Below are 22984 nucleotides of genomic sequence, written 5' to 3'. Positions count from 1 at the left end.
GCTCCCTTGCAACTATGGGTAGTCATGTGACACAGTTCTAGCCCTTGAGATACAAGCAGAAATCTATGGGCTGAGGCTTCCAGAAAAGCTATTTTCCTGATAAAAAGGAAAAGACTCAGCTGGCACAAGCCTCTTCTCTTTTGTCCTTCCCCCTATTCTGCCTGGAACCAGGACACAATGCCTGGAGGAGGAGCAGCCATCTCATGCACACTAGGAAGAAAGCCTCACACTGAGAAGAGCGAAACCATGATGCAGGATGGAGGGACGAGCTTGAGACCTGGATGACAACGTGACACTGTATATCTCCTGGCTTCGTATCATGTGGGACGAAAACCAAGCGCTCTGTGTTAAGCCCCTGGTGTTCTATTTACCTTATTTCAGGCAGCCAAACACATTCTCTAACCAATACAACTGTAAAGCAGCTTGGTGCCTGGCTCATAGTATTCAATAAATGTTAGCTATTATTATTATCATTAGGCCAGCATTCTGTTCCCTAACCAGGTGGCTAGCAAATAGTCCCCTAACTTCCTTGTAATAGAATCACAATTTTCCTTTTCGAAATCACCCCCGCTTCCTGTTTTTAGCCATGTGATTTGCATGGGACTGACGCAGCCCCCAACTCTAAGCGCGGGCCCTGGTTGACTTAAGCCAATTATCCGAGCCCACTCCCCAAGCAACAGCAACTTTTCAGGAACAAGCACATAATTCAGGCCTAAGACAGCATATCCTCTTCTCCTGGCAAAAAGGAGTGTTTGGGGTGGGCGTATAGCTAAAGAAAGATATTATGAGTGAATCTCGGGGTACCTGGAGAGAGTGCTGGGACAGACTCACTTATCTCCCCCTAGTGTGGTGCTCTGAGCAAGGTTTCACCATGAGAAGAGCCAGTCCAGGGGGTGAAATTGATACATGGGGAAGGGCCAACCAAAAGGCAGGGAAATGGAGCCGGAGCCCTCCATCCTAAGTCTCTGGATCAAATCTTACCTTCGGAAGTTTCAAACCAGATTCGTTTGAAACTGGTTTTGCTCAGTTTGGGTCGGATCTTCTGCCACAGGCAACTACAAGATTCTTTCTGATACTGTTAGAAGAAAAAAATAATAATTTTACTGTAAGGACTACATGCCTACAGGGGAACTTTCCAAATCCTGGTGTAGTGCTTCTATTCAGTAAAATCTATAATCCAGCACAATATAAGTTCACATCACAATCACCTTTTTAAAAGAAAAAATGACAATAAGATTCACAATCAATTTTCAGTTGTGTGAATTCATTCAAATTTCTCTTCTGAAAGAAAAAAAAAGTCAGCCAGTTGAAAGTGTTTTGTTTTTGTTCTTTTTGTAAACACGTCCAGGAGAGGTCCATTAAGAATAAATTTGTATCCAGGCTTTAGAAGAACGCTGAGCCCAGAAGCAGACGCTGGAAATGTATGACTAATATTGAAATAATATTCACAGACAGTTGTCATGGCAGCCTACTCCGTCTGCACAAAATAGAACCCACTGCTTTTTTTTTTTTTTTTTTTTGAGATGGAGTCTCGCTCTTTCACCCAGGCTGGAGTGCAGTGGCGAGATCTCGGGTCACTGCAAGCTCCGCCTCCCGGGTTCACGCCATCCTCCTGCCTCAGCACCCCAAGTAGCTGGGACTACAGGCACCCGCCACCACGCCCGGCTAATTTTTTGTATTTTTAGTAGAGATGGGGTTTCACCGTGTTAGCCAGGATGGTCTCGATCTCCTGACCTCATGATCCACCCTCCTCGGCCTCCCAAAGTGCTGGGATTACAGGCGTGAGCCACCGCGCCTGGCAGAACCCTCTGCATCTTAACAGGATTTAGCAGAGGAAAACTGCTAGCATGCAGATAGCCTCTAAATGAATTAAACAACCTACTAATTGGTTTTGCTTTTATTACTGTAGATGGCCTTAGGACTCTACCCAAATTGTATCCAAAAGATCCCCAATTCTTGAAATCATTAGTAAAAATACACAATATGACTGGAGTTTAACACCTGCACCACACTTGAAATCTTTCCCTCAGACTGTGCAGAAAGCTTAGAGGCAAGTCTTATTGCGTGCCCAGTTGAATCCATGTGGAAACAAATCAGGCAGTAAGTGTAGTGGAAGTCGAGGGAGTAACCCATTCCATTTCCATCACCAATTAGCACTGGCTGCTATCAGGTGTTGCCTTTTAAATGGGACTCTAGAGGAGTGGGCAGTAGTAGTCAAATTGTTCTGTGTTCAGTTACCTAGTCACAGGGGAGTGACTTTAGAAACTAGGCACATCTCTGCCGGGTGTGGTGGCTCAGGCCTGTAATCCCAGCACTTTGGGAGGCCAAGGCAGGCAGATCACCTGATGTCAGGAGTTCAAGATCAGCCTGGGCAGCATGGTGAAAATCCATCCCTACTAATAATACAAAAATTAGCAAGGCGTGGTGGCGGATACCTGGAATCCCAGCTACTTGGGAAGCTGAGGCAGGAGAATCGCTTGAACCCGGGAGGTGGAGGTTGCAGTGAGCCAAGATTGTGCCACTGCACTCCAGCCTGGGCGACAGAGTGAGACTCTGCCTTAAATTAAAAAAAAAAAAAAAAAGAGAGAGAGAAAAAGATACTAGACACATCTTAAGATAGGTTAAGTAAGAGAGGGGGAGACAAAACATTCTAAGCTCATCTGTTTCTCTCTCGAGTGGCCATCTCTAGGAAATGTAATCTCACTGAAAGTGATTGTGGGTGATTGTGAAGGTTATAGATAACTGGTCTGGAGAGGTATACCATGTGAGGCCTTCTTTCCTATTAGACAGGTTTTTGCTTATCACCCTGCCTATCCCTCATCAGCCTTCTCTTTTGTCAAGTTTCTTCTTTAAGAGAAAGGAGACCGGGCCCAAATTCAGATCTAGTAACATCCTACATTAGGAAAACCACATCAAGCCACTATCTTCCATTAATATACTGGAACAAATGAGTCCTTTGGGTTAACTCATGTTCTTCAGACTTCTTGAGATGAGGCCATGTCATATACTTTTTTTAAAAAAGCTCCTGCACTACCCAACACTGTGTTCCCAGACATATTGCAGGCATGTGATAATGAACAACTTCCATCAAGGGACTGGAACACAGGGCAAGCCCTTGGTAGCTGGGGGACAAATTAAAGACATTGTCAAAATGGTACAGGAGAGAGCTACGGGTGAGCTATGTACAAAGGTTCAATCAGTAGGATCTGTATTTTTCCTCATATAACTGAAACTTCTACTAAACAGTAGCATTAAAAATGAGGGATTTTATTATTCATTTCACAAGGAATCTGGAGTAGGGAATCTGGGGCTGGGACCCAGGCACCTTCCTTCTTTAGGCCAAGCCATGCAGCTTTCTTCTTCCCAATTGTCAACTCATGGGTGCAAAATAGTGATCACGACAGAAAGTGATGCCCTCCTTCTAGCACCACACTCACGTTCCAGGCAGAAAGAGATGAACTATGGGCAAAAAGGGGGATACCAAATGGGTCTACCTCCTTTCAAGGAAATGAAGCTGTTTTAGCCACACACATCACCAAAGCAAACAAAATCAGGCACTATAGTGCAGAGGCTAAGCACAGCCCATGGAGCCAGATGGTCTGGGCTTAGAACCTTGCTTCTTTATGTCACTGTGTGACTTGGTCAAGTTACCAACTTACTCTGTGCCTCGATTTTCTCACCTGCAAACTATGATAATAGTACAGGGTTCTCAGGAGGATTCAATGAGTTATTACGAGTGAAGCACTTAGAATAGTCCCTAATACACAGCAAGCACTGTACAACTGTGTGTTTTTACTTGTCTTATTGAGGAAAAGAGGAACGGATATTCCTCTTTTCCTCAATATCTGCTAGTAGATAAGCAACTAGCAGTATCTGACACAGACATGTTGCCCACCGTATAATTGTACCTGGCCTGGTTACTGTGCCACATGTGAGCAAGCGCCCTGCTGTACATGAGAACTACTGGCTCCCCAGCAGACAGGGAAACCACAACCCAGGTGATACGGTTTGGCTGTGCTGCAACCCAAATCTCATCTTGAATTGTAGCTCCCACAATTCCCACGTGTCGTGGGAGGGACCCGGAGGGGAGGCAATCGAATCATGGGGCAGGTCTTTCCCATGCTGTTCTCATGAGAGTGAATAAGTCTCATGAGATCTGATGGTTTTGGCTTCCCCTTTTGCTTGGCTCTCATTTCTCTCTTGCCTGCCAGCATGTAAGACGTCCCTTTGCTCCTCCTTCATCCTCCGCCATGATTGTGAGGCCTCCTCAGCCATTGGAACTGTGAGTCCACTAAACCTCTTTCCTTTATAAATTGCCCAGTCTGGGGTTTGTCTTTATTAGCAGCGTGAGAACAGACTAATACACCTACCCTACCAGAAGCGGCCATTCCCATGACTGTCAGCCTCATCCCCACTTACTGGGGACTGAGAACAACCAAAACTTTCAGGCATCTGAGCCAGGGCACCACCGTTAGCCACTGTGCCAACGCTCATCCATTTGAGACATAGATCATTAGGACTCTTTCCATTGCAAGTGTCAGTAAGCCCATTCCAGCTGGCTTAAGCAAAGCAAGGAATGGTTTCCTCAAATAACTGAAGAGTCAATGGTATATGCATGACTGGGGTCGGGGCGTAAGTGATGGCACCCAGCTGCTCTATTGCTCAGCTGGGATCCCTTGGTGTCCGCTCCATCCTCAGGTCTCCAGCAGGTCGTGGATGTCTTTCATGCTTCATGGTCATTCACTAACTTCTGAACCTCCTCCCTATGTCTTGGTAATTCCTCCTGTTTGACTCCTACCTCGCCAAAGTAGAAACAAGAAATTTGCTTTTCCAGCCTCTTTGATAGCAAGAGCACAGGCAGGTAAACTAAGCTCTGCCAGCGACTTCAATCCAGAAGAGGGCAACCTGAAGACGTGGAGGGCTCCCAAAGGCCATCTTCTGCCAAGGTTAGTGGCAGAGGTGTCCAGTTTCCAGAGACAGCAGTGGTCAAGATTCTGGGCTCCAACACTGGTTTGAGTTACTAAATATGTACTCAGAGGAGGCAGCAGTGCGCACCTGCGCTGGTGCAGTCCCTCAGTGAGATTTGGACATCATTCCTGGCTTTGGAGTCACCGAGGCCTTCTTGGAGATCCTGTGAGCCATCTGGTGTCCTTTAATAAACTCCTTTTCCTCTTAAACTTGTGGGAGTGTTGAAGCCGCTTAGGTGGTGTTATGCTTTCGTAACAACCCCAAACGTTAGTGGCTTACAATGATAAAGGTTTGTTTTGCACTCCATTTCCGCGGACAGTGCAGATGGGCTGCAGTTCTGTAACATGGAGCCTTCCCTCTGAAACTCAGGCCAACCTGTCTCTGGGGCATTGCTGTTCTTCTTGCAGCAAAGGGGAAGGACAGAAGCAGCCACCACACTGGCTCTTACACTTTTGCTTGGAAGTGATACTCATCACTTCTGCTCACATTCAACTGGGCAAAGCAAAGCCACCTGGGCAAGTCTATCGGGGGGCCATGGTGTCAAAATCCTACATGGGGAAGAAAAGTGAATATTTTGAACAAGAGGATTCTGTTGTATGCAACCAAGAGCCCTAATATAATGCAATAGTAAGATGGCAGCAGAAGTGCCAGCCTCTACATCATCTCACGTTCAAGTCCAGGGTGAATTAGGAAACGTCTCTGCTCAAGAAGTCAAGCAAAAATCCAGGATTAGCTCTTACTGGAACTCATTGCCCTGGCTTGAGTCACCCTCAACACTGACACATTGTTTTCAAGACATATTCACTGAGCACTTACTATATGCTGGAAACTATTTAGACTCTGCGTAATACAGCAGAGAATGAAGCCAAATCCATGCCCTCATGGATCTTTCGTTCCAGTCGAGGATGGTGGGGACAATCAACAAAATAAATTAGTAAATATGTAGAAATTTAGTGCTGCAGGCCAGGCACAGTGACTCACGCCTGTAATCCCAGCACTTTGGGAGGCCGAGGTGGGCGGATCACGAGGTCAAGAGATCAAGACCATCTTGGCCAACATGGTGAAATCCCATCTCTATTACCATTTGACCCAGCCATCCCATTACTGGGTATATACCCAAAGGATTACAAATCATGCTGCTATAAAGACACATGCACATGTATGTTTATTGTGGCACTATTCACAATAGCAAAGACTTGGAACCAACCCAAATGTCCAACAACGATAGACTGGATTAAGAAAATGTGGCACATATACACCATGGAATACTATGCAGCCATAAAAAATGATGAGTTCATGTCCTTTGTAGGGACATGGATGAAACTGGAAACCATCATTCTCAGCAAACTATCGCAAGGACAAAAAACCAAACACTGCATGTTTTCACTCATAAGTGGGAATTGAACAATGAGAACACATGGACACAGGAAGGGGAACATCACACACCGGGAACTGTTGTGGGGTGGGGGGAGGGGGGAGGGATAGCATTAGGAGATATACCCAATGCTAAATGACGAGTTAATGGGTGCATCACACCAACATGGCACACGTATACATATGTAACAAACCTGCACGTTGTGCACATGTACCCTAGAACTTAAAGTATAATAATAATAAAATTTAAAAAATATATATATATATAAATTAGCTGGGCGTGGTGGCAGGTGCCTGTAGTCCCAGCTACTCGGGATGCTGAGGCAGGAGAATCGTTTGAACCCAGGAGGCGGAGGTTACAGTGAGCTGAGATCACGCCACTGCACTCCAGCCTGGGCGACAGAGCAAGATGCCGTATCAAAAAAAAAAAAAAAAAAAAAGAGAAGAAAGAAATTTAGTGCTGCAGAGAGAAATAAGCAGGAAAGGGGGGCAGTGAGTCTCTAGCATGAATGGAAAAGAATAATAGCAATTTTCAGTAGACAGTCAGGAAAGGCCTCACTGAGAAGATATTTGGGTATGACCCGAGCAAGGTCAGAGAACAAGCAACAGCGTGATCTAAGGAAAAACTATTCGAGGCTGAGAGCAGCAGCAGCAGCAAAGGCCCCGAGGCAGGAGAGGCCTAGTGTAACTGAAGGGCAGCAAGCAGGCCGGTGTGGCTGGAGTGCAGTCAAAGCAAAGGCAAAGTTATAGGATTTTTTTTTTTTTTTTTTTGAGGACAGGGTCTTGCTCTGTGACCCAGGCTGGGGTGTAATGGCACAGTCACGGCTCACTGCAACCTCCGCCTCCCAGGCTCAAGCGATCCTCCCATCTTAGCCTCCCAAGTAGCTGGGATTACAGGTGCATGCCACCATACCTGGCTAATTTTTGTATTTTTAGTAGAGACGGGATTTCATCATGCTGGCCAGACTGGTCTCAAACTCCTGGCCTCAAGTGTCTGCCCACCTTGGCCTCCAAAGTGCTAGGATTACAAGCATGATCAACTGTGCTTGGCCAGTAAGAGGATTTATAACCAGAGAGGCACAAACCTTGTAGGCCACTGTAAGGCTTCAGCTTTTCTAGTTGAAGTAGGGAGCCATTGAAGGGTTTTGCACAGAATGATGAGAGCTAATCTGAATCTTGAAAGGACCACTCTGGCTACTGTGTGGAGAATAGTCTGTAGGGGGGAAAGGGCAGAAGCTGAAAGGCCAAGATCTGAGGCCACTGGCTATGATCCAGGCAAAATGTGATAGTGGCTTTGATTAGAGTGTAGCTGGGGAGATGACAGAAAGCTAGCATAGATAGATCTTGCAGGTGGTGCCAATAAGCTTTGCTAGTAAGATTACACTGGGGGTGTAAGAAAAAGAAGAATCAAGTATGATTCTTAGTTTTAGGCCTAAATAGCTGGAAAGATGAAGCTGCAATTATCTGAGATAAAGAAAACAGAGGCCGGGCACGGTGGCTCACGCCTGTAATCCCAACACTTTGAGAGACCGAGGTGGGTGAATCACTTGAGGCCAGGAGTTCAAGAACAGCCTGGCCAAAACAGCAAAAGCCCATCTCTACTAAAAATACAGAAAAAAATCAGCCAGATGTGGTGGCACACGCCTGTGATCCCAAGTACTCGGGAGGCTGAGGCACGAGAATTGTTTGAACCCAGGAGGTGGAGGTTGCAGTGAGCTGAGATGGCGCTGCAGCACTCCAGCCTGGGTGACAGAGCAAAACTGTCTCCAAAAAAGAAAAACAGATCAAGAGAGAAGCGGATTTAGGGGCAGAGATCAGAAGCGTGGACACAGACATGTGAGATGCCTAACAGACATCTAAATGGAGATGTTGAACATGTAGGTCTGGAGTTTGGGAGAAAAGTCTAGACTAGAGATACACACTGGAATCTTCTAGGTTCTCAATGGTATTGAAAGCCATTAGATTGAATGAGGTCGCTGGGGTGGTGAGAACGAATAGAGAAGTCCAAGCACCGAGACCTCTGAGGTACAGCTGTGTTTAAAGGTCAAAGAGATGAGGCTCCAGCAAAAGTGACCAAAAAGGAGTATGCAGTGAGAGGAAATAAACATCGCGAGAGGTCCGCATCCTAAAAGCCGAGGGGAGGGTACCTCAAAACGGAGTGATGGGTTGTTTTCAATGCTGCTAGTAGATCAAATCTGATGAAAAGGAAGAGCTATTCTGTGTAGCAATGTGGAAGTCACTGGATCAGAGGAATTTTGGTGGAGTGCTAGAACAAGTCCCAATGGGGGGACAGAACTGAAGAGAGCATCAGACCAATCTAAGAATTGTATTATAAAGGAGAGCAGAGAAATGGAAGTGGCACAGGTGCAAGTGGAATTAAGAGCTTTTTTCCCGTTTTTTTTTGCTTTTGTTTTCGTTTTTGAGACAGGGTCTCACTCTGTCGCCCAGGCTGGAGTGCAGTGATGCGATCTCAGCTTGTTGCAGCCTCGACCTCCCCAGGCTCAAGGGATCCTCCCTGCCTCAGTCCTCCAGAGTAACTGGGACTACAGGTGTGCGCCATCATGCCTGGCTAATTTTTTTTGTATTTTTTATAGAGATGGGGTTTTGTCATGTTGGCCAGCCTGGTCTTGAACTCCTGAGCTCAAGCAATCTGCCCGCCTCAGCTTCCCAAAGTGCTGGGATTATAAGCGTGAGCCATCGCACCCGGCTTTTTTTTTTTTTTTTTTTTTTTTGACAGGTTCTCACTCTGTCACCCAGGCTGGAGTGCAGTGGTGCAATCATGGCTCACAACAGCCTCGACCTCCTGAGCTCAAGGGATTCTGCCCGCCTCACTCCCCCAGAGTAGCTGGCACCACAGGATGTTTGGCAGCGCCCCGGCCTCTCCCTCCTGGGTGCCTATAGTACCCCTCTCCCAGTCATAACCAACAAAAGTGTCTCCAGATATTGCCAAAGAACTCCCAAGATTTTGTCCCCCAGGGGACATTTTGGGTCGTCACAACTGGGTGGTGGGGGAGGATGTGTGCGACAGGCATCCAGTGAATAGAGGCCAGGGATGCTGCAAAACATCCTACAATACACAGGACAGCCTCCTACGACAGTTAGCCAGTCCCAACCCATCCTGATCCAGAGGAAGAGCACGAGAGCAGACGGTGGCTGGCAGGGGACTTGCAGAAGTTCTCTTCTGATTGCTTCCATTTTTTCACCGCAATAGGAAGCTAGGTCATCAGCTGTAACTGAGATTGGGGTTGGGGGTACAGGAGGTTTACGGAGATAAGACATGAAACTGTCCTTAGAAGTGGACATGTATTCTGGACTGCAGAAAGGGCTCACTTGAGCTAAGCAGTCATGAATTTAGTGTGAAACCAGTCAGCTTGGATGTGTTCTTCTTGGGCCATGTTCAGGGGCAGGGTAGGGAGACAGTCAGATGTAAGAGATTGTGGTTTTACCAACAAGCACAAGGAAGAAATGAAAGGGCAAACAAGCAAGTGATAAAAATGACCACAGAATTTGAGCTGGGTGGGGCCGGGCGCGGTGGCTTACGCCTGCAATCCCAACACTTCAGGAGGCCGAGGTGGGCGGATCACTTGAGGCCAGGAGTTTGAGATCAACCTGGCCAACATGGTGAAACCCCATTTCTACTAAAAATACAAAAAGTAGGCCAGGTATGGTGGGGGGGCGCCTGTAATCCCAGCTACTTGGGTGGCTGAGGCAGGAGAATTGCTTGAACGGGAGGCAGAGGTTGCAGTGAGCTGAGATCGTGCCACTGCACTCCGGCCTGGGCAACAGAGCGAGACTCCGTCTTAAAAAAAAAAAAAAGATTGTGATGACACCTTGTGAGGGGCGGCGGGGAGAACAGAACACAGTTTCCCTCCTGGAATGGAGAAAAGGAACAAGAGTTTTTCACCAAAGGCAGATACCTGTGTTGCATGCAACAGAGGGACACCAGCTTCTTTTCTGCACAGAGGTTAAGTGTGGGAACTTGGCAAACATACCTTTATACCCAGGGGCAGACAGAAAAATCGGGATGTGGGGGGCTGGAGAGCAATGCATTTCCTAGAGACACCATCCAAAACACAACCAGTGGGTGTAACTTTAGGGCCAGTTCCTGGCAGTCTTGTTTTCGACCGCCAGGGGTTTGGAAACAGGTGGGATACACTTATTATCAGGCTTCCCAGGAGTCCTGAGGCTCACTGACTAGTGGGAAACGTGGAGCTCTCACGAATTTATCCTCCGGCCGGTGGCTGGCCACTCTGGTCATCTCGTGGCCCACAATCTAGGCATCAAGCGCTCGAGAGGCCTCTGAAAACGTCTCACCAAAAAAGCAGACTAGAAGGGGGCCCCATGATGAATATGACAGGGAGCTAACTGAGGACATCGGGAAACGGGTACTAGAAAAACCCACGCCACTAGCTGGCCTGCCTCTATTTCTGGGCGGGGGGCGGGGGTGTGTGTGGGGGGGGGATTACATGGCAGATAACTGCCTCCGTTTTCCTACGTGGAAGATGGGCATAACATTGAGACCCAGAGGTGAAAGGGGACGTGTTTAGTCCAACCCTTGTATTTACAAAGGAGGAGACTGAGACCGGAGGTGAACTGACTAGCTCGAGTACCCAGCTCATGAATGGCCAAATCAAGACGAACATCCAGATCGTGACCCCCACCTTAGTGTTCCCTGCACCCACCTGGTTTCTTCCAGAGGCCTTCCCAGGAAGACAGGAGTTGGCTGAAGGGAGTTCCTGCCACAAAATCAGTATCACTTTATCAACCTACCGACCTCAGCAGAAGATCCAGAGAAAAGGACAGCTGCTGCCTGCAGACCAAGTTCACCTGGGCGCTTAAAGATGCCCCCCCCCCCGCCCCCCAAATGATTACAGGTGGGTTTTCAAGCTTGAGAATGGTGAGCAATCCTAGGGTGGTGACGAAGATCCACCTGGAAGCCCTGAAAAAGGCAAATGACACTGACGATGAAAAACAAGAATCACCCTTTGTGATGGAGGGTCCCAGCCCGTTACCCAGACTACAGTCCTGCAAGCAAGTCAGGGACCCCGCACCGGGTTGAATACTCTGCTGTTACCGTGTGAAATTCCCAAAAACTTAACAAGGGGCCTGGCATCTTCATTTTGCACTGGGCCCCTCAATCACGTGGCCAGGGCCGCTGCCACCCTGGAAGCCACAGACGGGTGGCCCCGTCTACACGTCTTCGTCCCCCCACCCCTGCAGCCCTAGACCAAGGAGACCTAACGGAAGCCCTGGCATTTGCACCCCCTAGGCCTGTCCTCGGGAGGGGAAGAAGGCTGCGGGAAGGGGCAGGGGAGCGGGTACAGGTCCACACCCTCGGGCAAAGGGCCCGCTAACCAGCGGCCTTTTCCAACCCTGGTTCCAAGGGTTGCCCCTGTCCTCCTTGCTCCGGAGGCGAGGCCTTCCACGCCGCCGCAAGCGGCGACGTCCTGACTTCCGACCGGCAAGTGGGCCGGGTGGCCGAGGCTCAGTTTGCCGGTTGGGAAAATGGGAAGGCGCGGGGCCCTCGCGGGCGGAGGAAGCTGCCGGGGGCGCAAAGCCCGAGCAGGGTGCACTTCCGGCCGCCGGGCCGCCCCGCCGGCGCCTCGATTGAGGGAAAGTTTGGGGACAGATGATAGCGGGGAGGTGCTCTCGGCCGGGGTTCCGGCCTCGCCCTGGTCCCAGGGGCCGCGACTGTGGCGGGCAGGGAAGACAAGCCGCCCAAACGCCGGAGCCCGAGACTCGGAGCCGCCGCAAACTCCTCGCCTCGGGGGCGGGGTCACGGTGGAGAGGCGGGTCTCCGGCGGAGGGACCGGAACTGCTGTGAGTCTATGAATAAAGTCCCAACAACATTCTTCCTCGTGGAGGTTCCATAGTGTAGTGGTTATCACGTCTGCTTTACACGCAGAAGGTCCTGGGTTCGAGCCCCAGTGGAACCATACCCGTAAGGCGGCTGTTTTTGCTTTTTTAGGGTTCCGTTGTTTGGGTTAAAAAAAAGGGTTTGGGTTAAACAAACAAAAGAAACAAAAAGCGACAACGAAGTGTTTTTCTTTGTCCTTTTTTTCTTTTTAATTTTTTTGGCATGTTTTTCTCGCAGAAGTGAAATGACAGATACCCTCTCCTATCCCACAAGGTCGCTGCCGCCATAGTCCGACATGAGAAGTAGTGGAGGGCAGGGGCCGGGCGAAGTCCTAGACCCGATCCGGCGCCCCCGATCCGGCCGGGCCCTACCCCACCTCTCCTCCCAGTACGCCTCGGAAAATCGGGCGCTCGGGGAATGCACCTGGCTGCCCTTTGCCTGCAAGCCAGCAAGGGCCGGCCACCCAACCTCCAACTAAAATGTGGCAGGCAATACAGCAGCGCTTTGACTGCAGGTGAATTATTAAAGGTCGATCATGATTATGACTCTGATTAAAAGTTCTATTTTTCATTAAACTCTGATGTGCAGAGCACGAAAAAAAAAAAAAAAAACCCACAGTCCCTTTTAATGCAGCAGTAGAATTTGTGGAATAGAGTTCATACACAGTATAAAATAAATGTCAGGCTTGTAGACATTCAATAAATACTGGTTGAATGAGCAAACGTTTCTCTAGTTTCTTTCCGTTCCTCTTTACTATTTCATTACAGTTTCGTTTGGGGAGTTTATTATTTGTTTAAATATTGGCTTTTTTATCTTTGACAAGAGGAATGAGGGTGTGGGCCATGGTGAGATGGTGGTAGCAAAAAATATAAAATGGGAAGGGGCACTCAGTATTTTTCTCTGCATTTTCAACCTAGTTATGCATCCTTAACAGTGTAGAAATTTGCGTCTTTTTGTAACTTAAGAGTGTAACTCTTTCCCTGTTATTACAATCACTTCATCAACTTTATTCTTTTTTTTTTTTTGGAGGCGGAGTCTCGCTCTGTCGCCCAGGCTGGAGTGCAGTGGCGTGATCTCAGCTCACTGCAAACTCCGCCTCCCGGGTTCACGCCATTCTCCTGCCTCAGCCTCCCGAGTAGCTGGGACTACAGGCGCCCGCCACCTCGCCCGGCTAATTTTTTGTATTTTTAGTTGAGACGGGGTTTCACCGTGTTAGCCAGGATGGTCTCGATCTCTTGACCTCGTGATCCGCCCGCCTCGGCCTCCCAAAGTGCTGGGATTACAGGCGTGAGCCACCGTGCCCGGCCTTTTTTAAAACCACCTTAACCTTTTTTTTTTTTTTTTTTTTTGAGATAGAGTCTGGCTCTGTCACCCAGGCTGGAGTGCAGTGGTACAATCTCGGCTCACTGAAACCTCGGCCTCCTGGGTTCAAGCGATTCTCCTGCCTCAGCCTCCCGAGTAGCTGAGATTATAGGTGCACGCCACCACGCCCGGCTAATTTTTGTATTTTTGGTAGAGACGAGGTTTCACCATGTTGCCCAGGCTGGTCTCGAACTCCTGACCTCAAGTGATCTGCCTGCCTTGGCCTCCCAAAGTGCTGGGATTACAGCTGTGAGCCACCACCTCCAGCCCACCATAATCATTTTTAAGTGTACAGTTCAGTAGTGTTAAGTATATTCACATTGTTGTGAAACAGATCTCGGGAACTTTTTCATCTTGCAAAACTCAACTCTATACCTATTAAACAACTCCCCTTTTCCTCCCATCAACTTTATTCTGAATGGTGATGTAAAAATAATAGCTAATTATGTCTAGCACTGTGCTAAGTATTTTGTACATATGATCTCTTGTAAGCCTCAAAATAACTCTCGAAAGTAGGCATTATTATCATCATCTTACAGATGAGAAAGTTTAGGCGCAGAGATATTAATAACTTGCCCTGAGGTCACAATGTAACAAGTGCTAGTGCTGCGATTTGGCATCCAGTCTGGGTTGGCAGTCTGTGCTCTTAAACCTACCAGGCTGCACTCGTCTCTTGATTTACTTAACCAGCCCCCTAACCTTGGCCATTTAGATTGTTTCCAATTTGTTGTTGTTAAAAGTAACACAGCAATGCACAGCTTTGTGTGACTGTCCTCCCACCACCACCAAATTTAGCATTTTCCTGAGTGAATAGGTGTGCACATGATGCCTAGTTGCTTTCAAAGAGGGGGAATCCATGACATTTTCATACAATTCGAGAATGTTAGTGCTTATGTGGCAGGAAATTGTTCAAGGTCACCCCCTAGAAGATGATGGCGAAGAAAGGACGAAGACCTGAGACTTCTGGTTGTAGTTCTCTCCCTCCATTGCTTCCCTTACATTAAGATAGAATGAACAGTATGGGCCGGGCGCAGTGGCTGACGCCTGTAATCCCAGCACTTTGGGAGGCCGAGGTGGGTGGATCACCTGAGGTCAGGAGTCCAAGACCAGCCTGGCTGACATGACGAAACCCCATCTCTACTAAAAATACAAAAATTAGCTGGGCGTGGTGGCGTGAGCCTATAATCCCAGCTACTCGGAAGGCTGAGGCAGGAGACTAGATTGAACCCGGGAGGCAGAGGTTGCAGTGAGCCGAGATGGCGCCATTGCACTCCAGCCTGGGTGACAAGAGGGAAACTCCATCTCAAAAAAAAAAAAAGAAGAACGAAAAGTATCTTCCTCGCGAACCGAATCTCAGTTGATGCTAGTATCTTCCATGAGACTTCCTTGTTGAGGCAGGTAACTCTGTGGGTTAACTTGATGGGGCTCAGCCAAAGACCTAAGAACTAAATGGATTAAGATGCTTAATGAGGCCAGGGCTCAACTTAATCCCCTGCTCCTGGGCCAGCTCTCCAGTTCAGTAAGGTAGAGCTTCGGCCGAGGACCAGGGGAAGATGTCACGCAAGATAGAAGGCTTTTTGTTATTACTTCTCTTTGGCTATGAAGGTATGTGCTATTCAGCCATTGACATTCATTGCATACTTAATACATAATTTAATTAATATCGTTGATAAATAGGAATATAGCCTGAATAATAGAAATATTATTAATTAGCAACACATGTTAATTAACTAACATGTGTTATTAATGAACAACAGTTGTCTTTGTGCGGATGGCTTTCCAGTTCTGTGAGGAGCCTTCTAAAGTTCAAAGGATGCTTAAAATCCAACAGAAAAAAGGATGGGTCTCAGAAATCTATAAAATAGCCATAAGTTGCAACAATTAATGAGAAAGTATGGCATATTCTGGAAAACTTTTAGGAGTCAAAGTGGGAGTGATTGTAGAATTTAATATTCCAAACCGGAATGCCATTGACGGTGGAGGAGGATGCTATTAATAATTCTGTTGGGACGACAGGTGTAACCCAGGACCATCCAGGGCAAATCGGGGTGTAAGGTCACCCTAGTTTAAATATGGATTAATGTAACATACCCAGTACCACTGGAATCTAATAAAAAACATAATCCAACTGAGAGTCAGGAAACCCCGGAGACTCAGTACACTCACTCATTTTAAAATTTCTAAATATGACCCTAGCAGAAGTGATATGCTTCAATTAGGAAAAAATAAGGGCAAATCTCTAAAATGTCATCCAGTTCCAATTCCCTCTCAATCTTTGAAATAATATTCTTTCATGCCTCTCTCAATTCTCAAGTACCCATCTGCTCAGAATTTCTCCTCAGGTTCATCCAGATGTTAGAAATTGGTTGCCTCTTCTTTGTGGACATCGTGTATTTGTGTGTGTTATAGAAAATAAATTAAAAAGCAGGGAGAAGGAGGTCTCTCTGCTCTGCAAATGACCTGGTAGACAGACACAGCGAAACTCACACAAGTAGAATCAGAATTCTTGGTTTCACGGCTCACTGTAGCCTCAACCTCCCAGGCTCAAGCCATCCTCCTGCCTCAGCCTCCCTAGTAGCTGGGACTACAGGCACGCACCACCACATCCGGCTAATTTATTGTATTTCTTGTAGAGAGGGGTTTTCACCATGTGTCCCAGGCTGATGACTTTTGTTACTTAGTCACATTTCTCAGTATTTGGAAAGACTGGTGACAATATAATTCCAAGGTCATTCTGCAAACCCCAAGGTATATTTCTAAGTAGGGATCATGTAAACCAGTTGTCTGTTAGGATTTTTTTTCCCTTGCAATTAATAGTCTGCAACTTGTCCCAGTAACTCTGACTACTTTAAGATGCTTTGGGGTTTTGTTGTTTTTCCTTTTACTCCTTGCCCCCTCCTCTTTCCTCAGCAAGAAAATCTAAGCAGACTCTTTCAAGGCTTAGATCTAAATACTCCTGGTTGTCAGACACCCCTAGGGCTCACTCTCAGATTTCTCTTCTTTGTGATTGGCATGGAGATTCACTCATTCATTCCTTGGTCCCTTCTTTTAAGAGCTCATCCCTGACTATCTCCTAGGGGGCAAACATTGTGTATGACGGCGGGGCGCGGTGGCTCATGACTGTAATCCCAGCACTTTGGGAGGCTGAGGTGGGTGTATCACCTGAGGTCAGGAGTTTGAGACCAGCCTGCCCAACCTGGTGAAACCCCGTCTCTACAAAAGTACAAAAAGTATCTGGGCATGATGGCAGGTGCCTGTAATCCCAGCTACTCGGGGGAGGCTGAAGCGGGAGAATCGTCTGATTGCTGGAGAGGGAGGTTGCAGTGAGCTGAGATCATGCCATTGCACTCCAGCCTGGGTGACTGAGCGAGACTCAGTCTCAAAAAAAAAAAAAAAAAAAAAAAGGACTTGACATGCAGGGCATCCTTGTTGCTTCCACAGTGCTGAGTCTAACAACCCTGTTCTGTGACTTCCCCACCCCCGCGATGCGAAGAAGTCCTAGAAATGTTTACCAAAGCATTTTAAAATTAGACCTGCCCAGTTAGTGGATATCAGCAATAAAAGGCCGTCAGGAGGCATGAAGGATAGCACTCTTTCGTGCTCTAAAGTTTACCAATCTTTGTGCATGGCTGGGGAGCTCCAGAAATGTCCACGAAGAGCAGAGAACATCGTCTCTCCAGGTGCCCTGCAACGTGGGCCAGTGGGAAGGTTTGGGGAGCTTAAATTATCTTACCTGCTTAACGCAGGCCTTTAACAGCACTTGGAAGGAAAGCAGCCAGCCAAAAATAGCCAGTGTGGCTTGGCAACCTACTGTGTGCCCTACCCTGGGCCAGAGGGATGCTCCAGGGGACAGAGGACACAATCACTGAACTTAATCAGCATATTATCCAGATGGAGATGCATAAGGCCCATAGACATGGGAAAGATGCATCCCATTGTACAGCTGGGAACCTGAAGACAAAGGCTCTTTGTCCAATTTACCCTCCGCTGCTTCTGTCCTTCAGTGGCAGTGTCTCCTCATTACAGTGAAATAAGGTAAAGAAATTGCCTTCACTTAGGCGTTGGATGAAGGTTCATTTCAGAGAGCACACAGCATCACAGTAAGGCATTTCCTATGTCTTTTTTTTTTTTTTTTTTTGAGAATTTCACTCTTGTTGCCCAGGCTGGAGTGCAATGGCGTGATCTCGGCTCACCACAACCTCCATCTCCCGGGTTCAAGCGATTCTCCTGCCTCAGGCTCCCAAGTGGCTGGGATGACAGACGTGTGCCACCACGCCCGGATCATTTTTGTAATTTTAGTAGAGATGGGGTTTCTCCATGTTGGCCAGGCTGGTCTCGAACTCCTGACCTCAGGTGATCTGCCTGCCTCGGCCTCCCAAAATGCTGGGATTACAGGCATGAGCCACCGTGCCCAGCTTCCTATGTCTTATAATTGAGTCAGGCTTCTATTTCTCTTACACCGCACATATTGGATTCAATGCCAATAAGGATTTTTAGAACATCCATCGTATTAAAATATCTTACTTCATTACTTGGTCATGTTTATTATATAAAAACAAAAAAAGTCCTTCAGGCTCAACTTATAGGTGACTGTGTTACCATCAGAGATTGCAGGGTTTTTTTTAAAGCAGCTTTATTGAGATGTAATTTATATACTCTTAAATTCACCCACTGCAAGTCTATTGTTCGATCGTTTTAAGTATATTTACAGATTTGTGGAGCACATAATCTAATTTTAGAACATTTTCATCACCCAAACATTAAGCCCTCGCTCCTCATTCTCCCTGTCTCCCCCCTCCCCCAGCCCCTGGGCAACCACGGATCGACTTTCTGTCTCTAAAGATTTGCCAGTTCTGGACAGTTCATTTCAATGGAGTCACACAGCATGTGGTCTTTTGTCTTTCACTTGGCATATGTGGTTGAGGTTCATCTGTGTTTGAAGCATGTGCAGATAACAGATTTACCCATGAATATGCCTGTCGCCTAAAATAGTAACACTTTCACACCAGAAGCAATTTCCTTCTTTCTCTTTCACGAGAGGGACATTATTGCAGCCTGCTGCGTGCGTTCCTCCTGTTTCTCAAGCAGATTGGAAGCTGGTTACAGACCATTTTTAATCATTCATAATTTTATGCTTTTCTCCTCGGCTTCATCTGTTTCCATGGGAAGGAACGCTCTATGGTTGGTGATACCCAATCCAAGAGACTAAACTAGGTTTTCCTGTGTGTATCTAAAGCGCGCCTTTCCTCATGGGTTGCAAGGTACATTTCAAGAAATAGACACGCCTTGAAATTTCCTGCTGTGACAACAAGGGTTTCCTCACAGCAGAGTGGCCCTTTTGGACCAAGGGGCAGAATGAGCCCATATTGCATAAATCTAAGCCCACATTGCATAAATGTAAGATTGGTGACTGGCGGATGTCTCATGTAACGTGTGGCGGAATCACAGAAGCCATCTAAACAGGGAGAAAAATATGCAACCACATAATCGAAATATTTCACTATTTTTCCTTTAGAGGCTGATATATTTCTCTTGTTCCCCTTCCAACAATGCTATTTTCTGGTATGATACTATTAGGTTGGTGCAAGAGTAATTGCGGTTTTTGCCATCACAATATGTTGTCGCCAAAAATGCTTTTGTTCTCCAGTTTGTTGGTGATTAAATCATTGTGTGGGACTGCAGCAGCCATGTTGGTTCTCCTTTGGTGACAGCTTTTTCTGTAAAACGCCTGTCGTTCCTTCTCTCTCTGCTCATTTCCATAAGGATATGGTACCTCAGAACCCCAGGCTGTCTACAGACAAATGCTTTCTGCGGGAGGGGAGTCTGGGAAGAAAAGAAATGCAAGAAATTGGTCCAAAATTGGATTGCACCCAGGAATTGGCTCTGAAAGCAGGCCTCTCTTCCTTGGACTCTAGGTTTCCTCAGTGACAGCTCAACAGACCAGACTCTCTTCAGTGACATACATGGCCTTTGAGCCAAGTGGATTTGGTTATGAAAGCCACACTGTCAGTGACCACCAACACCCCTTGCCTTTGGTCTCCCAAAAAGAGGATCTGGCACTGTTTTTTTTTTTTTTTTTTTTTTTGAGACAGTCTCACTGTGTTGCTCAGGGTGGAGTGCAGTGGCGTGATCTTGGCTCACTGCAACCTTCCGCCCGCCTGGGTTCAATCGATTCTCCTCCCTCAGCCTCCCTAGTAGCTGGGATGACAGGCACGCACCACCATGCCCAGCTAATTTTTGTGTTTTTTGTAGAGACAGGGTTTCACCACCTTGGCCAGGCTGGTCTGGAACTCCTGACCTCAAGTGGTTTGCCCGCCTCGGTCTCCCAAAGTGCTGGGATTACAGGCGTGAGCCACTGGCCTGGCACAATTGATGTTGACCTAACTGACAGGGCCCTTCAGAAACTACCTCACAGCCAGTCCCAGCTTCTCTTGAGGGTGGGGATGGGACAGAGCATCTCCTGGACTAGCAGCCCCCAGCCAACTAGACCCTAATTGCTGATTTCCTTTGCATCTCTTGATGAACAGCTACAGGCCTGAGGTTAGGAGTTCACGTAGTCGTTAACTCCGCAAAGCACAGGGCACCATCCAGCCTGTCTGGGCTCCCCCTTGAGTTCCAGAAGCATCTGTCTGGCTGCCAGCTCGATTTCAACACTGGGGTGTCCCCTAGGCGCCTCAGATTCATTATGTCCCAAACAGATCATCCTCCTCCCCATCCTCCCCAAATCCCTTGTCTTCGCTGAAACCTTCTTCCCCTTCCGCCCGCCCCGCAAATGGCAGCTCTATCCTCCCAGTTGCCCCAGCCTCAGACTTCCGTTTCTTTCACACCCCCACCCCTGCCACGCGTAATCTGCCCGCAGATCCTGTGGGCACTACTTCCCCAGTGTAGTCAGAATCCAGCCACTTAACACTTCCACTGCCACCACCCTGGGCCAAGCCAGCATCTTCTCTCCCTCGGATGACTGCACTCACCTCGGAACTGGACCCTGTTGCCACACTTGCCGTGGCCAGCCCAGTCCACAACATTGTACCAGAGGGAGCCTTTGAAACTGTGGTCAGTAATGTCCTCGTCTATCCTCAAGTTCCACAAAGCCTCACATGGCCCACGAGGCCCTGCAGGAACTGGCTCCCGGACACCCCCAACCTCGTCATCTCCTAAGACTCTCTCTCCTCTAGCTCCAGCCTCAGGAGCTCCTTGCTCTTCCTGGAACACGCCAAGCACACGCTCACCTCGAGGGCTTGGCACATGCTGTTCCCTCTGCCCAGTATGCTTTGCCCACAGGTGTCTCGCCTCCTTCGAATCTTTGCTCCAACATCACCTTCTCAGTGAGGGCTTCCCTAAGCCCAAAAGGACCAGTCCCTGTTCCCTACTTCCTTGTGTTTTCTCCACAGCAGTCACCGTAACTTTCCATACTATCTATTCTCTTTCTTCATTAGTTCATTAATGTATTCTCCCCACCCACTCCCACCCAACACACACACTAGCCTATGAGCTTTATGATGGCAAGTGCTTTTCCTGTTTTGTTTGCTACTCTATCCCCAGCACCTAAAGCTGGGACTGGAATGTAGTAGATGCTCAATGAATATTAGTTGAATGAATGAATACTTTGAGGTGAGTCATTATCAGTCATTTTTTGTATGGGTTTCTATAATCTGTGGGCAAGAAAAAGGTGGACTGAAAAGGCCAGAGCAAATGGTGAGCTGAGGGACAGGAAAAACCCTCTTTTTTTTTTTTTTTTTTTTGAGACAGGGTCTCACTCTGTCACCCAGACTGAGGTGCAGTGATGCAATCATACCTCACTGCAGCCTCCAACTCTCATGATCCTCCCACCTCAGTCTTCCGAGTAGCTCAGATCACAGGTATGTGCCACCACACCTGGCTAATTTTTATTTATTTATTTGTTTGTTTATTTATTTTTAGCAGAGACAGGGTCTCGCCATGCTGCCCAGGCTGGTCTCAAACTTCTGAGCTCAAGGGATCCTCCCACCTCAGCCTCCCAAAGTGTTAGAATTACAGCCACGAGCCACTGTGTCCGGCCAGGAAACGTCCTCTTTATAGGGAATGGGCTGAGCAGGCGGAGAAGTAGGGGTGGGGGGACGCATTTGAGGCAAAGAAATTCTATGGACGGAGGCAAGAGACAGTCTGGCACATTTGTGGCTTGGCGAGCAGTACAGAGTGAGAAACATAAATCCCGAGAGGTGGGCAGGAGGTAGATCTATCTCCATGACCCCTTGAAGGACACTTTATTATTATATGCATCGTAGGGGTGTGGAAATGGAGAGATCATAATACATCTCAGAGGTGGGACTCAGCCCCTGGCAACAGTGACCCGCCAAAGCGTTTTGCGCAGGAGAGTGTCGGCATCAGGTTTGCACCTCACTGCCTCAGCAGCGTGGAGGATGAAAGAGACAAGTCTCTCTTTAGCAGGTAGAGTACCTGGGAGAGAGGGTGGGGCCTCAAAGCAGGCAGTGGGATGGAGAGGAGAGAAAGCCCCTGGTGGCCATAGGATGGTAGGGATTTAGGAAAAAGAGGAGGCTTGGAGGAGCCTTCTGGATGGGGTGGTAGATGGATGGCGAAGCCACTCAGGAGATAAGAAATAGAGAAAAGAGCCCAGGTGCAGGGGCTCATGCCTGTAATCTCAGCACTTTGGGAGGGCGAGGTGGGAGGATCCCTTGAGCCCAGGAATTTGAGACCAGCCTGGGCAACATAGCAAGACCCCGTCTCTACAAAAAAATTAACACAATTAGCTGAGCGTGGCAGCGCAGGCCTGTAGTCCCAGCTACTCAGGAGGCTGAGGTGGGAAGACTGCTTGAGCCCAGGAGGTCGAGGCTGCAGTGAGGTGAGATAGCACCACTGCACTCCAGTGTGGGTGACAGAGCAAGACCCTGTCTCAAAATAATAATAATAATAATAATAACAACAATAATAATAAAGAACTAGAGAAAGGAGAACAGTCTGAGGAAGCAGATGAGTTTGTTGTTGTTGTTGTTTTTGAGATAGAGTCTTACTCTGTTGCCCAGGCTGGGAGTACAGTGGCGTGATCTTGGCTCACTGCAACCTCCGCCTCCCCAGCTCAAGTGATTATCCTGCCTCAGCCTCCTGAGTAGCTGGGACTACAGGTGTGCACCACCATGGCCGGCTAATTTTTGTATTTTTAGTAGAGCCGGGGTTTCACCATGTTGGCCAGGCTGGTCTTGAACTCCTGACCTCAAGTGATCTGCCTGCCTCGGCCTCCCAAAGTGCTGGGATTACAGGCGTGAGCCACCGCGCCCGGCCACTTTTGTACGTTTTTTAATGGATCCATGTGGTGTATCTGCTTCAGGATTGGACTTCTCACTCAGCATCATGAGATGCATCCATCCTGTGGCATGTAGTTCTAGACTGTCTATTTGCATTGCAGTATAGTGTTCCATTGTGTAAACA

The 22984-nt window shown here is 47.8% G+C and overlaps 1 protein-coding gene and 1 non-coding gene across 6 annotated transcripts in view; one reads left to right on the top strand and one right to left on the bottom strand.

Moving 5' to 3' along the window:
• Positions 1 to 11308, bottom strand: part of PPEF1 (protein phosphatase with EF-hand domain 1) — a 152179-nt gene extending 140871 nt beyond the window's left edge. For 2 of the 5 annotated variants that reach the window (XM_054676257.2, XM_024353137.3), the window contains exons 1-2: positions 11025 to 11292; positions 982 to 1075 (exon numbers count right to left, since the gene is read on the bottom strand). The gene's annotated coding sequence lies outside the window, so the exon portion shown is untranslated. Of the gene's footprint in view, positions 1 to 981; positions 1076 to 11024 lie in introns of all 5 variants that reach the window. The other 3 variants (XM_054676256.2, XM_054676258.2, XM_054676259.2) reach the window with 3 other exon arrangements.
• Positions 11309 to 12205: 897 nt separating this feature from the next.
• TRNAV-UAC (transfer RNA valine (anticodon UAC)) lies at positions 12206 to 12278 on the top strand. The gene has a single exon. It is a non-coding gene; the product is annotated as a tRNA-Val (tRNA).
• The last annotated feature ends 10706 nt before the right edge of the window (positions 12279 to 22984 follow it).

Source organism: Pan troglodytes, chromosome X (genome assembly GCF_028858775.2).
Source record: "Pan troglodytes isolate AG18354 chromosome X, NHGRI_mPanTro3-v2.0_pri, whole genome shotgun sequence".
Classification (NCBI taxonomy): domain Eukaryota; kingdom Metazoa; phylum Chordata; class Mammalia; order Primates; family Hominidae; genus Pan; species Pan troglodytes.
The sequence above is the reverse complement of the archived record's forward strand: the minus strand, read 5'-3'. Positions and strand labels throughout refer to the sequence as shown.